Source organism: Poecile atricapillus, chromosome 1 (genome assembly GCF_030490865.1).
Source record: "Poecile atricapillus isolate bPoeAtr1 chromosome 1, bPoeAtr1.hap1, whole genome shotgun sequence".
NCBI lineage: Eukaryota > Metazoa > Chordata > Aves > Passeriformes > Paridae > Poecile > Poecile atricapillus.
The window spans coordinates 30,630,484-30,643,939 of NC_081249.1; positions in this window are offsets into that span (position 1 = coordinate 30,630,484).

The following is a 13,456-nucleotide window of genomic DNA, read 5'->3' on the forward strand; positions in this document are numbered from 1 at the left end:
TCATACTGTTGCAATCAAAAAGAGCATTTTTATAAAATCCAATTGAGCAAAATTAATTATTTCTACACAAGCCAGGTTTCAACAACAGAAAATTTTACAGCGGAGCTAAAATTTTGTGAATGATTATTTTATGCATGTCATAGAATTTCTGATGACAAAAGGAAACCGTTATCTTATAGTAGTTTCATACTGAACTCTTAAAAAAGACAGGCTTACAAGCAAGGATATTATACAAGTATTTAAATAAATGCAATTCCAGACTTCCCAAGTACATAAGTGCAGATAGATGCTCATGCACAACACAACTATGTTTGACTGCTTTCCCACTGACTGCACTGTCCCTCATAACCCATTTGCCCCACAACATCAGTTCAAAAGCTTTCTAGGAATTGTGAGTCTCTGCAGATGGTGATGGCATTATTCTAGCTACTAGTCAGTCACAAGACCTCATACTTGACTTGCACGGGCCTTTATTTTTGTAATTTTCTTGCTCTAACAGAAGCAGTTTTTGCTAAACGTCAGTACTCATAAAACTCATTAGATCCTGCTGCCTGAGGTAATGTGGATTAATTTTGTAATTTTGATATGATTAGATAAATGGGCAAACAATAAACTAGTGGCAAACATTAAATACTCTAAGACAGAATGTCTTATAACTATTGCTCATCTAGGTTTCCATTATAGAAATGCTTTCACAAGTTTTAGACAAACTACTAGATATGAAAATTGAGTAAAGAAAACCGCACATTTAATGGCATGGATAAGTCATTACTGGAATATCAAAATAATTCCTCAAAAATAAAATCTTTAGTGATTTTCTGAATTTTCATCTTTATGGCAATACTCAGTAATATGGCCAGCTACAGTTATGACTAGTTACTAAATTTTCATCTGATTACATGGCAAATTTATAAAGAAAATGTTTAATAACAACATGTTCATGTCTTCTCTGTGGGTAAAATGTGACAACAGTCTTTGCAGGAGCCACAAGAAAAACCAAATCACAGCTGTGTTTTTTGCCTCAAAGCAGAAAGACAGGTGACCCTGCTGCTTCTGAGAAAAGCCCTGACTGTAGCACTTTGCATTTCTACAGTGCTCCTCACATCACAGTTTTAAGGGGGAAATAAAAAAGCGCTGCTTAATGTATCATCCCCTTGGGAACTAAGTCTTGTTGCCCCTATTTATGTTTGAGGAAATTTTTGAGTGCTCTTTGGAGAGATTAAACTCCTTTGTTTTTTGGGAGCCCAGCTTAAGCTGGACCAGCCCCTATGTTGCAAGGCATCAAAGGGGACTCCACCCCCTTCTACCCATGAGAAATGGCAAGTTAAGCACTGCTAAAATTCAGTTTTCCGGAACGAAGATAAAACTAAGGAAAATTACATCTCTAGTCAATTACTAGAAGCAATAAGCAGTGAAAGGAAATACACTGAACCCCCCCTTTTTAAAATTAATTTTTGAGACTTTCTCCAGTGCATCATTAGTACACTTTGGAGACTGGTGGAAAAGGATTTCAGAAAGTATTCTAGACATTTATTGGTCCATAAACTTTTCTATGAGACCAGAACGAGTCCCAGCTCGCTGAGGCAGCAATGTCAAGTCTTGTCAGGACAAAGACAAGGAGGAGGGTGAAGGAGAGAGAGAAATGAGTAATCTGAGGGAGCACGAAAGTTTATCAGCCTGAGCTGAGCTACCCAGCGCTGTGTGGTACAGCATCAACAGCTGCATTTGCTGCTTCCCCAAAGGCAGACCTTGATATACTTGTTTGTGTATTGGTGAAGAAGTCAAATATTAAAATTGACACACTGTAAGAGGGTTTTCTCAACTGTACTGAATAAAAGGGAAAAAAAACCTGAAGGTTTGTCAGGTTGAATAAACCACTAGGATAAAAAGAGCAAAGTGATAAAGACTTAGATCCAAGCTACAGAAACAAGCATGAAAACACTATTTTTTTTTTTTTAAGTAAATGAAGTGTTGGGTCAGCCAGCTAGTGTGTCTGAACTATGCTTTTGAATGAATGTCAGATCTTACAAAAAGAGCTTCCCTGATGGGAAAACAGGGAAAAGCTGTTGCACTTCCTAATGCAAAACAACTTTGAATGGTAACACCAGTATTGGCATTTTCATTTTATCATAGTTCACTGCAGGGGCTTTTCCTTTCTTAAAAATAATTGACGCAAAAGAGTACAATAAATGTTTTAAAAACCAGATCTGTACCTAAATAAGACTATTCAAAAACGTATGCAGCATCATAAAAACATGACTGAATTTGAATAATGATCCTGTGAAATAGAATCTTGCTATTGTTTACTTACTTTAGAAGGAGAAGCATATTGGTATAGATATATAGATATATAGATATATAGATAGATATAGATAATTCAACCTGTCATTTATGTAACAATTAATCTCATATATATATACCATTTTAAAATGAAAATATGTATTACCTTCCTTAGTTAAATTAATAGATTAATATTAGTAAAATTAATTGATTAATTTTAAAATTTCAACTGGAAACACTGAAACATTTTTCTGAAAATTATTTACCAGATAGTAGTAAAGAGTAGCATAGAACAGTTATATTTTCATAGTCTCTTTCTATGCCCTTCTACCTCATAGATTAATTATTTTCTAATACTTTCACAAGAATTGTAACTGTTGAGATAAACTTTGTGGAAAGTAAGGGAAAAAGTTTATTTCAATTGGAGAAAGTCAGTGCAATTTCAAAAAAACCCAAGAAATCCAAACTAAACGACAACCCCAAACTGCCAAATCCCGAATATTTCAGAACCTTGTAAAACTTACATGGTTATTTTTCTTTAATGTTCATGGAATTATACTGTAGCTCTTTGAGATGTAAATTTAGCCTGATGACTCCCTTCTCTGGCTATGTATCATGGCTTTTCCATTCTGCTTTAAGATTATAATTGGCTCAACTTGTACAATGAACTCTTTTAAAAATTATTTGACTTCATAAAAAACCCTCAGTATGTAGCATTGTTTTTTTTTTTTTTTTTGCTAGAGCTAAATAAATTTCAGAATGTGTTCCAATGAACCATTTAAGTGGGTTCACACCTTGAAATACTTGAAGAACCTTATGGGCTTCTCCTGTTGAGGTTTTATTCATCACTGTGATATTTAAATGCTAAACAAATTTATTTAACAATTTTGCTTTCCCTTTCCATCTTTCCTACCCACCTTCTTCTCCTTCCCCTCACACAGAGAATGATAGAACCATTTTGGTTGGAAAGGACACCTAAGATCACTGTTCATAGTACTATGTCTGTTCACACTGCAAAACAGTCTATTAGCCAACACAAAATCCAGTTCATTCGTAGAAGATATTTTGGATCCACAGCTTGGTTTGCTAGAGCTTCCTGCGCTTTACTAGAGGCAATCTCAATCCAAAAGTGCATTTTGTTTGAAGAGCAGCTGAATTCATGTGGTAATCTCAGTGGGGACACTGCAGGTGTAGAGTGTATGGTGTACCAAGGAGAGGTTGTAGGGGGAGCTGCTGCCTTTTACTGCACGTCACAAACACAGCTGGGAAAAGTGGGCAAGCTTCCAGTCTCTCTCAAGATCCCTGAGACCTCTGCCCACCTTTCCAGTGACAGTTCCCTGTTCAACAGGGGCAATCCATTTTCTCTGTGAGCCCTGCATTAGTTAAATTTGAGGTTGTTCTGGTATCTCTGAATTCTGCCAAGCTGGGCCAGCCACTGAGATCCAGGCTAGTACGGGTCTCAAACGCCAAGCAAAACTTTGAGCTGAGGTTAAGATGAGCCAGTGCTGTGACAGAAGAGGCTCCTCTAGGCCTAGTTTTCCTTGTGGTACTCAAAGAAGCAACAATAAGGATGGAGATTTGACACATAATGTATCTCCAAAGGTGTTAAGGCACCCTAATATGATATTACTTTCATAGTGTTCCCTGGAGTTATTATTGGTTCCACCTACACTAATTCACTCCCATAGAGCCTGACTCAGAAAAGAACTTGTGCTTGTTTCATCTGACAATATCCTAAAAATTAACAAAAATGAGTGAAAAATAGCTGAAGAGGTTATTTTCTGATGTCTACTTTCAATAGGAAAAGGAAATTCCACTTTTTTTAAACTACATATGGTATTTTGTCAGGTATAATTCTCAAACCTGTTCATTGAAAAAAAGGATATACATTTTAAAAAAGAATACTGCAGTATTTGGACAAAAATTTGCAGAGTGGAAGAACCACATGCAGCAGTCTTTACTTGGCCTTGATACAAAGGTCCTTGTTAAAATGTCAGTGGGGTGATACTAAAAGAACCTATTGAGGGACTGGGTCAAGTTAAGGTACTGTGGCATCCACAAAATAGAACAGTACTCTTAAAGCTCAAAAAAGGCTGTTGAAACTTAACAACCAGCAAGATGTTGTGTAGGTGTGTTTGTGAAAGAGAGAAGCATGCAAGAAAGTGTCCAAGGAAGATGCTTGCCTGGAACTGGAAGCAGATTTAAAACCATGTGGGGCTGACAGACTCAGCATGATCTCAATAACCTTAATAAGCCAGAAAAATACTTGCTGTACTTATCAAGCCAAATTGACCCCCATTAACTCTTGGTTTATTCTTGTGTACCCGTTATAAAATCTAAGTTTTTCACCCTCACTTCACTGTTAGGATGGAGACATGCTTTATGACAAATTCTCAGCAGCAGCTATAGTACACTTCTTTTCTCTGGCTGCACAGAGTGGTCACAACCTTGCTGCCTATCCACAATGGCTAAAGATAGATTATGTCTGCTGCAGAAAAATCAAATCAGGATCAAAGCAGGTTATTGATTTATTAACAGCACCTAATTAACCAGCAATGAGCGAACAATATTTTAGGGATCAATATCAGCGCAACAACAGATAAACCACATATGACATAGCATTTACATGACTTCAAGCATGATACATGAATACATCAATACATGAAACCAAGTCTGTTGCTACATCAAGGCCACATAGAACTGCTTTTCCACACAATTTACTTTTAACTCAGAAAGACGTATCAATTCATGGAAGAGTTATAACCTTGTGGTAAGTCAATCCAGAATTATGAAGATATGCAGAGATGCTTAGAAGATACTTAGATTCAACTTGGGGTTGAATCTGGATATGGAAGCAAAACTTTTGGTGCTGTGGTCAGCTCTTTCTGAGAGGGAACTACAGTCCTGACCTGCAATTCCTCTGCCCACTTTCAGCCCATTCAAAATGTAGTGTGAGAAGCCAGCATGAGCAAGGGTTGCTTTGTCAGAGAAGCTGGTACAGAAACTTCTTTTGCTATTTTTGCTTTTCATTGCAAGAGCGACCTTTCAAAGATACTGACCTGTAAAATTCCAAGTGCAAGCCACTGGCATTTTTTTGAGGGGTGAGGAATTTTTGTAGGGTTCGAGGTAGGATTTCTCTGGAACTGATTTCTGCAGAGCAAAGGGTCAAAGGATGCAAACAATATGGGGAAATTTTGATTGCATTTTCTTTCATCTTTTTCCCAACAATACCACAGGTAACTGAATGATACATCTCAATTTCTTTCTGCATTGGTATTAAACCTCTTTACCCCTGCTTTTTGCAGTCATTTTCTTTTAGTCATGATGAATGTTGTACAAATAGCACAAGCATAATAAATTGGTTCTTAATTTCTTCTAGCTGATCTTGGATTTGGCTGGTGGCTATAAGTGAAGCAAATGTACTAGAAAAATAAATGGTAGGTTTTGATTGTCATAGCTGAATATAGTCATTATGAGTGTTAATCACCAAAAGTGAATTCCAGTGTATACTTAACTGCACACCTGTCTGACATCTGGAAAATTGAACTAATCCATTTTCTGAAAGGAACTCCAACTTGGAAATCGCATTTGCGTTTGGCAGCGTTATGCCTACTATTGTTACAAATAGCCCTGAAGAAGATTAGAATGGAAGGAAATAAAGGCAATCTCCTTTGTTTTGTGGGTTGTGTATTTTGTGGTTTTGACAGCACCGGGGGGGAGATTTGCCTTGTTTATCAGCACAGAGCTCACATGCAGCACCAATGCTTGCCCCAGGGTCTGCAAGGGAAGAGTTACACAGCAGAGATTTTGGGAAGGCAAAGCTGCAGGAGGATGGGCACCAGGGCTGGGGAAGGGGTGCAACTTGGGATGAAGGAGTGAACCCCATTGTTTGGTGTGTTTCTCCACCCCTTACAACTGCCTTGTGAAAGCAGAGCAAACTAAGGGAAGGTTTCATGCTGTGCCTTCCAAAAGTGTTGAAAACTCCTTTGGAAGATTTTCCATATTAAAATTGCCAGTTTGTTAGTGGGACTGTTTCAAAATCTTCAGAATGACCAGGTGAGTTTGTTTCTCTTGAGCAAAAAGGGGAGAACTATGTCTTGTGCATCACCCATAGCTTTTCCTTAAGCCCACCAGCATCTAAATACAGGTTTTGCTAGCAAACCATAAAAGTGAGTGTCCAAGAATCAATGTGCCAGAGGTTAAATGACCACATTTATCCTAATATAAAATTATTTTATATCAGCCACTTTTTAGTTTTTGTAGCTTTTAATTCATCTAGCTGTAAATAAAAGGTTATACCTTCTATCATTGGGAGTGACAGTTATTATGCCATAATTTTGTATTTTCTTTCTTAAAAAAATACAGAGAATTTTATGGGCCAATATATTTCTTCCATATGTCTTAGTTGTTTTGTCATAACAGCAATACCTAAAAAAAAATAAAATTACACATTACAGAAAATGAATCAAGCAACTGATTTTAATTTTGGATTTTTTTAGTCCTCTATGTCTGTGTGATTGAAAGTTTGTGAGGTGCTCAGTGTGGTTTATAAAACCCTGTCAAGCTTGTAACTTTGGCAAAGAAAGACTTCTTAATACACAGTTTTTAATGTGAAATTACCATATTCTCTCTTAGCAAGAGAGGTCTTTTTCAGCAGCTAAAATTAACTGTTGAAAAACGTTGGAAATGTGCATGGTAATGAGTTCATTCCTGTCAAAATGAAATCATTAATATTAATTTTTATCCTCCTCTGAGTGACTCCTGCACCATTTTTCAAGTTAGGAAAGAAGTTAGAAAATTTGCAAGACCATTTCCAGCAATGCAGGGGTAGGAGGTCTTCCACCATCATCAAAAGACTATTTTAATGTCTTGGCTTCTCCTCTGAAAACTTCTTACTTCACCGTTTAACTTTTCCTCTGATTATTTACATATTTACATATATAACTGTAAGGCTGTTAACTTATAAAACACATAGGATGTACAGACCTTGAGACTGCCATAAGATGGTCTTCCAAAAGGTTTTGGGGTTTTTTTTAGCAGCTAAGTAGAGCATTACATCTCAGTTCAGACTGTTCCCACAGGACCTGTTTCCACTGAAGTCAATGGAAAGATTCCCATTGATTTCAGCATGCCGGGATGAAGTCCAAAGTTCAGACATTTACGAGAGGTCTCTGAGTACAGCAAAAAATAGGAGGATTCAGAGGCTCTTGATTCTTTGGAAAATTTGAGCAGATATTTAATCTCTGCTGCTTTTATTACACTTAAGCATGAAACCAAAATTTTAGTTTAGCATGAAACTAAACATAAAATAAATATAAGCATGAACTCAAATGCATTTTTTAAAAAGTTCTACTTATTTTTAAAAACCCCACCCCATATTACAGCTGTGCTTACCAAGCAGGCAAGTGACATGGAGTCTCAATGACAATAGCTTTTAACAATAAAAAGGTTTAATTTCTGTGTTAAAATTACAATTTTCACTCCACAGTACATCATAAAACTTTTAAAAGAAGGCATTAACAGCAGAATCTTTTCGATTTAAAAATGTCCTGGTATTTTTAACTGGATGTACCTTGTTGGCTTTTGTTTTAATTTGGGGGGAAGGGGAAGTGATCAACTTTTATCCTCGTTTAATGCCAACTAAATATTCCTTAGCTACTGAAGTGACTTAATGACATGAGTATGTGGTCTTATCAAAGTCCCATTATTGTTCTGACAGTATCTCATTTGTATGCAAATCCACTTGCATGCAACTTATTCTTTGGCAAACGGTGCTAGCAAGCCAGCGAGCGTCGTTTTAATTATGTGCATGTCTGTGCACAGTATATTTGTTACTGCACAGGAACATTATGCTGCTGTAACAACTATGGCACCTTATATCACGCTCATGAAGGATGCTGCAGACCATCCTGCAATCTTTATTGTGAGTGATAGACATGCTCTGTCAGTCTCTGTCACCCAAGGGTAATCGCAATACATAAGGCAACCTTCTAGATAAAATATTAATGGGGCACTTTTTTGTGTATTCCCATCTTTTTCATAATGATGCCCACTGGATATCTGCTCAATTGGTGCCTTGCCTTCTCTTATTTTGCAAATTCTTGACAATTAAGAAAAATTAATCCTGTTAGACACAAACCAAGAGGGAGAATCCTACGCACTTGTATGGTGGAGGACAGCTTCTGCTTAGCAGATGTAGGTTAGTGTCAGAGGACGACTGGTGTTAGTAAATGTACAGGGGGGAGAGGGATGGAGTGTACATGTATACCTGATAGGGGCTATCAACCCAAAAATGAAGGGAATCTGCCAGGTGATTTCCAGGGCCCCTTTCTGGCACCCCTGAGAAGGGCCTCCTGGGAGATCTGGCTCCTCGTTGTGTTTCTGCAATCTCTAAAAATGCTGTCCAGAGGATGGTGGGGGGGACACTCTCTCTCCTTGAGGCCTTATGGACAAACCCATCCTTCTCTGCACTTCATCTGGCTTGCAAGATAAAGATACCTCTGCATTGTGCCATGGAGCCAGCCCCATTACTTGTGATACAATCCATGCTAGCAGAATGCGCTTTGGGGACAAATATCATCCTGTTTGGAAAGATGACTTCAGAATTGCATGATTCCAGAAAAGAAAGGACAGTGTCTATGTCCCAGCTTTGAGGCAGCTGAGTTTCATCATGAATCTTCAGAGGAAAAAAGTGACTCTATCAGGAGAAGCATAATAATGCAAAATCAGTCAGCAGAAGCGCAGAGGCACAGACAAAGTGCAACATCCCTCTCTGAATGTAGCCTTAGCTTATACGGTTAAATAAAGGTGGATGTGACTGTGCAGTGCATCTACGTGCGGTGCTGCGGTTTGATCTATCTAGGAAGACAGGGCTGGAGGAGCTGTCTAGGTCATTATCTGCAGTGCTCTGCAATTGCATACGCCCCTGTATATGTTTATGTACATCCCTGTTCATGGGAAGCATAAAATCTGCACACCTGCAAAGTAACCAGCATTTAGAGAAACATTTTCTCTCTGATAGGAAAGAGAGGCTCTAGTTGATCCAGACAACAAAACTTCTGCATTTACTAATAAACCTGACAAACTGATTTATGGCTGTTTTCCTTGCTGTGATTTGTTGACAGATTGTTCTTTATGCAAAAATTACCAAGGTTTAAATCTGTATCATATGGCCTCTAATTCAACTGACAATATGTTACCAATTAAATTCCGCTTAAGCTATCATCAACTAGCAAACCACAGACTGTGTTAAAGAGAATGACAGTCAGATAGCCAGTAAAATCATTTGTGCCATTATTCTGAAGGCTGGCCTATAAAGGAGGGACATTAAGTAACTATATGGAAGATAAAAAGATTTTTTTTTGTAGTGAAAATGAAACTGCTGCTGTTTTTTTAATTTAATGCATCTCCTGTTGGAGATAAAGAGATGGGATTCCTGTCCTTGGCATCCCATAGTGTTCTCTCATGCAGAAGGAGAGGCACAGCAGGGTCAGTGGTTACTGGGAGGAGTATTAATGAAACTTTACTATTTGCCCTTTAATTTGATCTTCAGTTACTCTTTGGCTTAATTCTGGCCCCACCTCTCCAGTATTGTTGTTTTCATTTGTAGGAAGAGAATGCATTTTCTGCCAGCAAAAGTGTAGATCCTGCAGTAAAAAAGAAGGTGTTTCTAAATGAGTTTAATTAACCAAGTAAATTTCTCTTTCACCAAGGTGAAAAAACGACTCAGCACACAGAATGACATTGAATATCATAAGGAAGAATACAGGTCTTCCCTCCCAGTACTGATCTAGGCAGCACATGGAATTGGGTAGGGCATTGATAACCTTCCTTTGCAAATTCACGTAGGCAACCTCACCTGCGAAAGACGTATTTCAAATGTTGCTGTGAGATAAAAGCTTCTACACGCCAAGGTCTGTGAGAGCTAAAAAAAAAAAACCACAAAAACAAAAGTGCTTTTTTGAGCAGCCATTTGCTGGATTTGTTCCAGGAGAGGTGAGAACTTCCTCAGAGCCAGAGCTGTGCAGTGCAAAGTGGGCTGAGGTTCACTTAGGTGTGGAGGTGGCCTGGCCGGCTTTCTTGGCTTAGACACCGAAAGTGCCAAAGCCCAGGATTTAAACAGTATGGTGGGAGCTTGTCTGTAAATGCTGCATTGTACAGAGCTTCCTGCTGTGAGTATTATCTACCTCCTTATCTCAGCTTTAATGTTGCAGTTGAGTATTTAAGTGTATGTGTGCTCCGGAGAATGGGTAGTAATCTTTGTTTAGAAAATAGACTATCACTATTAACCCTAGTGAATTGAAATGTTACTCCTTTCCCCATTATATCATCATTGCAGTCATTATTTACTCAAGAGCTTTTTAAAGGTTTGCTGTTTGTACTGATGACTGCAGTGTCCTAGGCAGGGACTAGGATTTGGGGACTATGATTTCGGGATCTAATCGTGAGGCATCTCTAATGAATGCTGAACTCCCCTTCATTTCTGTATGTTGCAATACAGTAACATGAGCCAAAAAAACCCCACTGAGAAGCAACTAAAATCATAACACTTTCAAAAATAAAAACATCCCTCTTACCGAAGATTACAACGTAAATCAGGCATCTATTATTTCTGTGTCAGTATAATAACTTAAAAAGAATTTGCACATGATAAGAGGCATCCTCTAAGGATGACAAATTAGGTATAATAAAACAGTTAGAAGAGAACATAAATAAGAAGGCATTTGGGGAAAATCCTCTTCTGCCTCTGCAGTCATACAAATAAACAGTTTGGAGGATATACTTCTCTGCTTACAAAATGATAGCCAGTCCCCGAGGCTCTTACAGATCCCATCAAATCCCTTCTCCAGCTGTCCTCCATGGAAAGGAAGGAGGGGAGCAGCAAAGTCTTTGGTCCTTGCCTTGCATCATGACCTTGTGGTCACAAATGTAAAGATTACACTGCTATCTCACACCTCTGCACACAGCTGTGCCTGCTCTACAGGGAGCTAAGACAGAAAGACCCAGGGCAGAACAGGCTGCACCTCTAGTCAGCACACCAAGATAATGGTTGCACATAAAACTAGATCTATGTATCTGTAATGTCTATATGCATATCAGTGAGGTCTTCATCAGCTCTTGAGCGTACAAGAAATGTAGGAATATTCTGGTGTAAACTTAATTGAACTATGTGTGTGCTCCTACATGAACTAAGAGTCAGTCCCTGTGCTACTCACTTTAACAGCATTGCCAGGATGTAATGTTTTTCCTGGCTTTTTAATCTCACTGGGGCATCTGTGTGTGGTGCTGGAGAAAAAGGCAGTCCTGCAACAACCTCTTGCCGACAGCTCTGCTATGCTACATTTGTCAGTGTTTTCTGCTGCTCTGACATCTCCTTTGGATTTTTTCTGGCTTATTTTACAGCCTGCCCTGCAGACCATGTGGGAATGCAGATCGCTTCTGCTGAAAAAGATAGTCATGAGGGATGTCACACCAGGAGCAAGGATAGCTTTCTCTTCTCCATTTGCTCTTTGAGAAGCTGACACTGCAGAAGCCCTGTGAGCCTCAGGTCCCTGCAGCCCTACTCTACCAAGTCTGGCAGTCTGCACATTGCCTCGAGATTTCTGTATCTGAGCTGCTGGGTGGGCAGGAGTAAGATCCAGGATCCTACCGTTCAGATTCCCTCCCACCCTCCAATTTCCCTGCCCACAGAGAAACTCCACCTCATTTAGAGCAGAGGAAAGAGGAAAAGTCATCTCACTTCAGTGCAGACAGTGTTTTATTGTAAGCAAGAGGACAGGATGGAGAAGTCATAGACCATTTCCTCCAAAGAGCTGGGTGATCATGAGCAGCTGACGTAAGTCATGACAGACTTCGCTGTAAATCAGCAGATCCTGGCCCCGGGATTAGCCATAATGGTCCTTCTCTTGACCTCTGTCTCAGCACAGCATGGGCCAGGTACAGCTCCCCACTTGGGCTCTGGAGAGGAATGTGTATTTTGGAGTGCTGCTGCAGTGGGGTATATTTGTAAAGCCCCAGTGAGAATCTCCCTCCTTGGCTGTTGAACTCCATGCAAGGGGTTCTGCTTGTTGTAGCAGAGACTGCCATGGTTCTTCCCACTCCAGGTCACCTAGAAGATGGAAGAGCACCACTTTTCATAAGCTGGTTTAGTAGTGGTCAGTATTACAATTTAATTTGAATATTTGGGAATACAAAATTACCATCCCTCATTGTGATTATGGAATAACGATATAAATTAGCAAAACTTCATTAATACCTTGCTGTCTTCCATTGTAGCTTTTTTACTCCTCGCTTGATTTTTCAGATGAAACTTGATTTTTTCAGAGGCTCTCTGATAGTGAATGCATGTTTTAGTTAGATATAATGAAGAGCAAGGCTGCATGATACTTTGCAAGATTTCCATTCCAGCTCTACCAGCAAACAACAGAGATAACTGCTGCCTCCCAGATTTCCATGCTCTGTTTCTTTCTGGGCCTGGTCCAACTTGTACTCAAGCTAGTTCAGAAATTTTCACTGATTTTCATGGACTTTGGTCTCATCCTTTTTTAGAGAAATAAGTTAATTTAAACCAGAAATGCACACTTACCTAGTGGTGTCAAAGATGCATGTGGACGCAGGAAAGATATAGGGAAAACAGGCTCTGCACCATGGAACAGTGGCACCATCTAGTCCCCAGTTACTGTGTTTGATACATTTCCTAATTTCTGCAGTGATTTAACATTAGAGTGGGTCCAGCTCATTGAAGCAAATTTATATGCAGAAGCACTATTTTAATCTTAGTCTTAAAATAATTTTAATTAGTAATAGCTTCCTTTTCCAGTCTGTCAACATACCTCCACCTCTTGGCTTTTTAAGAAATAAGGTAAATATAGAAATAAAAGTATTAAATTATTACCAGGCAACCAGAACAAGGAAAACATCAGAACTGTCAAACCTAGAGATGTGAAAAATGACCTAGACTTTCCAATTCCGACCTGTCTCCTCAACACAACTCTTCCTGGCTCCATCTTATTTAAGACTTGATAATTTGACTAAATATTGAAATGAAATAATGAAAATACTATAATAGACCATCTCATCCTTTATTCTTTCAGTCACACAGGTGCCAGGTTTCTTTCTCAACCTGCAACTCCTAACAAATATCACCTTCATGACTTTGCCTGCAGTGTTTATCCTG